Genomic DNA, 4,887 nt, shown 5'->3' with positions numbered 1-4,887 from the left:
ACTCTTTCCATGGCAAGAACATCCTTCCGCAGATGGGGCGACCAAAACTGTACACAATACTCCAGATGCGGTCTCACCAGCACCTTGTACAGCTGTAGTAAGGTATCCCTATTCCTATACTCGAACCCCCTTGATATGAAGGCCAACATACCATTTGCCTTCTTAATCGCCTGTTGCACCTGCATGCTCTCCTTCAGTGACTGGTGCACAAGAACACCCAGGTCCCTCTGCACTTCCCCATCTCCCAATCTATTGCCATTTAGATAATAATCTACCCTCCTGTTTTTACCCCCAAAGTGGATAACCTCGCATTTATCCACATTATAGTGCATCTGCCACGTATCCGCCCATTCCCCCAACCTGTCCAAATCGCACTGTAGCCTCCTGACATCCTCATCAGAGCCCACCCCTCCTCCTAGTTTAGTGTCGTCAGCGAATTTGGAAATATTGCATCCAATTCCCTGTTCCAGATCATTTATATATATTGTGAACAGCTGGGGTCCCAGGACAGATCCTTGCGGCACCCCGCTGGTCACTGCCTGCCACTCCGAAAACGAGCCGTTTATTCCAACTCTCTGTTTTCTATCCGCCAGCCAGTTCTCTATCCACGTTAATACATTGCCCCCAATCCCATGAGCCTTAATTTTGCATGATAATCTTTTGTGTGGAACCTTGTCGAAGGCTTTCTGGAAGTCAAGGTACACCACATCCACTGGCTCTCCCCCATCTATTTTACCAGTTACTTCCTCAAAAAATTCCAGCAGATTAGTCAAACACGATTTACCCTTTGTAAATCCATGTTGACTCTGTCCGATCCTTTCCCCATTTGTCAAGTGCTCCGCTATTTTATCCTTAATAATGGACTCTAGCATTTTGCCCACAACCGATGTAAGGCTTACTGGTCTATAATTCCCTGCTTTCTCTCTACCCCCCTTTTTAAAGGATGTATCCTAGCACCACTTTGCTGTCTGTATAATACTTGATGCTGTCGAACTTCAGATCCATCTCCTCTACTATGAACTCTGCAATCTCAACTGCTAATACTGCTGCGCACAGTTCCAATCTAGGTATGGTGAGGTCTGGCTGGGGTGCCAACTTGGCCTTACCAAAGACGAAGCCGACTTTGCTTTGTCCATCTTGAGTGGTGACCTTCAGATAAGCCACACCTGCAATGGCCTTAGCGGATGCGTCTGCAAAGACACAATTGGACATTGGAGGGAGAGAAGGACGTATAGGAGCGAGGTATTTGGATTTCCTGTAAGTCTTGAAGTGAGTCTTTCCATCTGTCCCACTCTGCTTCCATCTCTTCAGAGAGAGGTGGATCCCACTCTTCAGTGCATGTGGAGAGTTCTCCGAGGAGCAGCCTGCCTTGTATGGTGACAGGGGCAAAGAATCCAAGAGGGTCGTATAGGCTGTTGACTGTAGAGAGCACTCCTCTACGTGTTGTAATCAACCACCACCTAGACCGAAGGGTGTGTTGATGTGGGAAGGGGAGGACACAAGCACAGTCACAAGATTGGTCTATGAAAAACAGCAGTTAGCTGTGTTTTATTTTCAGAAAAACAGGGAAACAAGGTTCACGTCTGGCACAATCCAAAACATATGACGTTCAAAAGGAAAATGAAGAACAAAACCATCACCCGCCCTGGGTGGTTAGGAAGGCAGTCCTTAAATTAATTTCCTCCAAAAACAATAAGCCAGGGTTGCTTTACCTCAAATCAATTTCCTCCCAATAACAATAAGCCAGGGTTACTTCACCACTGGATCTTTCTCAGCCGGTCCAGGGATCATATCCGGCTTTCGGTTACGAAGGCAGTCTTGGCTTTGTCTTGGCTTTCTCCTCAGGTACTGGCCTCAGGTATTGGTTCTGTCCTGGCTTTCTTCTCTGGCACTGGCACTGGCACTGGCACTGGCACTGGCACTGGCACTGGCACTGGCACTGGCCCTGTCCTGGCTTTCTCCTCAGGCACTGGCCCCCAAAAGGCCCTGAAGGGATGCACTAGTTTGCCTTTTGAACTGCTGAGCTAATGGGTAGATTTGCCTCAGGTGTGTTGGAGGTGGGTGTGGCCTTCACCTGAATTGGAGTGAGAGGGGGATTTTGTCTCCATCTGGTGGCCACATTCACCTCCAACCACCACGAACCACCCCCATAGCTCACAGTGTGAAGCGTTTCTTGTCATCTAAGGCTTGGAACATGAACGTGTCTGTTGCTATGTTCCAAGACACTCCTGGGCTACGCTGTAGGGGGAGGTCATCAGTGAAGAGGTCTAGATCCTTGACGTCCTCAGCATGATCTTCAGGGGGGAATGCCTCCATCACTGCTGGTCTGTTAGAGGCTATCTTGTGTAGCCTGAGGTTGGATAGTGCAAGTAGCTCCTGAGCTCATCCAAGGGTACTGATGGCCTCTGCTTCGGTCGGGAATGACTTCAGTGCATCGTCGACGTAGAACTCTCGTTCGATGAACCCTCTCTCATCACTGCCAAAGTCATCTTCTTCTTCCTTGGCTGCCCTCCCTAGTCCGTATATGGTGACAGCAGGGGACGGGCTATTCCCGAAGACATGGACACGCATTCTGTAGTCCACAATGTTTCTGCTGGGGTCATTGTTGCGATACCACAGGAAGCGGAGGAAGTCTCTGTGGTCTTCTCTCACCACAAAGCAGTGAAACGTGCTGGATATCGGCAGTGATGGTGACGGGCTCTTTCCTGAATCTCATGAGTACCCCCAAGAGGCTGTTGTTGAGATCGGGCCCTGTGAGGAGTACATCGTTGAGAGAGACTCCCTGATATGGTGCACTGGAGTCAAACACCACGCGGATTTGTTCCGGCTTTTTGGGGTGATAGACTCTGAAGGAAGGGAGGTACCAACACTCTTGGCCTTCCTGGAGTGGAGGAGCTAGCTCTGCATGACCTTGACAAGCATTTTCTTGACAAACTCTAGGAAGTGTGCTTTCATCTTTGGCTTCTTCTCTAGTGTGCGACGGAGTGAGTTAAGACGATTATAGGCATACTCCCTGTTGTTCGGCAGCCGTCGTCTGGGGTTCTGGAAGGGTAAGGGTGCAACCCAGCTGTTAGAGCTGTCACGAGAGACCTCATTGTCCATAATCTGGAGGAATCTCATGTCGTCGATCGATGGAGCAAGTTTGTGGTCATTGGCGGTGCGACAGAAGACTGACTGACCCGGGTTCTCTCCAGTGAGCATCATCTGTGTGTTGTTTGTGGAGATCAGCGCTGGGGGGTTCTGAGGCTGGGCCGTATGACTGAACTTCTCTGTCACTCGGATCTGACTACTGCATGGGGTAAGGCAGCTTGGATGACCATTCTCCAAGATGGAAGTCTTGAGTGTGCTCACCTGAGATGGCTTGTGAGCATCCCTGAGGCACACGTCTCCAATGACGACCCAGCCGAGGTCTAGCCTTTGGGCGAAAGGGCGTCATGTGGACCGTTGATCTATTTCCTTATCTTATGTACCCTCAGGATGTCCCTTCCCAACAACAGGAGTATGTCTGCGTCTGGATCAAGAGGTGGGATCTCGTCTGCAATGCGTCTCAGATGACAGTGGTGATGAGCTGCATTCGGAGTGGGAATCTCAGAACGGTTGTCGGGGACTTGATTACATTCGATGAGTGTAGGAAGGGGGAGACTAATCTTCCCGTCGGCTGACTCACCAACATAACCACAGGCCCTCCTGCCGGCTGTCTCTGAAAGTCCAGCACACGTCTTCAGCGTGTAAGGCGACGGACTTCCTTTGACCTTGAAGATGTCGAAGAACTCGGATCTTGCTAGAGAACGATTACTTTATTCGTCTAGTATGGCATACATCTTTTCAGATTCCTGGCGACGTCCTACAGGGTACACATTAACGAGGCATATCTTGGAGCATGCTCTTGAGCTCACTCCTTTGCCACACACCTCGGTGCACTTGGATGTAATCTCCGGACTGGCAGCTCCCTCTCTCTCCCCACCGTGCTCTGAGGTGGGAGGAGACGACTCTGACTTCCAAGAAGCTGGGCCAGGGTGGAGTGCTGAAATGTGCTGATCACTTTCACACTCTGTGCATTTTGCATCTACCTTGCAGTTCTTGGCGAGATGGTTCATGGAAGAGCAGCACTTGAAACATATAGAGTTCTCTTTGAGATACTGTTTCCGGTCTTCCAGGGACTTCTCTCTGAAGCCTCTGCACTTCTTTAATGGATGGGGCTTGTTGTGGATGGGGCATTGTTGTGGATGGGGCATTGTTTACTCATATCCTCAGATTTCTTCTGATCCCTTGTGTTCTCGGTTGAAGACACTTGCATTTTGTGGACAGATATTGGTGTCTTTCCATGTCTGTCAAACTTGTCTCTCCTGGCAAGTGCTGTGTGGGAGGAGAAGAGGTTGAAGCTGGGGTCGGTCCTGGCTTTGGCTTCTCTATGGATGAAGTTGGCAAACGCAGAGAATGGAGGGAAGGTAACGTTGTGCTTTAGCTTGAACTTTGACCCAAATGATATCCACTTCTCCTGCAGATTGAATGGAAGCTTCTCAATGATGGGACTTATCCCTCTGGAAGTGTCTAAGTACGATAGGCCGGGTGGGTAGCCGTCCTGCTTTGCGGCTTCGAGTTCCGACAGCAGATCTCCAAGGTCGTGGCGCTTCTGGGGTTCCTTATTTGTCAACTTCGGAAAGTTCTCCAACCTGGCAAAGAGAGCCCTTTCAATGGCTTCAGGCGAGCCGTAGCTTTCTTCCAGACTCACCCAAGCCATCATCAACCCAGCTGGCGGATGTCTCACATTGACTGCTTTTATCCTATGTGCCTGTCCGGCGGACTCTGGGCCGAGCCATTTGATAAGGAGGTCGAGCTCTTCTCCTGCCGACAGGTCTAGGCCCGATATGGCACCGCGGAAGGAGG

The sequence above is a fragment of the Somniosus microcephalus genome, unplaced genomic scaffold (genome assembly GCF_052327205.1).
Source record: "Somniosus microcephalus isolate GS21.2 unplaced genomic scaffold, FLI_Smic_1.0 unresolved_chr1, whole genome shotgun sequence".
Taxonomy (NCBI): domain Eukaryota; kingdom Metazoa; phylum Chordata; class Chondrichthyes; order Squaliformes; family Somniosidae; genus Somniosus; species Somniosus microcephalus.
The sequence above is the reverse complement of the archived record's forward strand: the minus strand, read 5'-3'. Positions refer to the sequence as shown.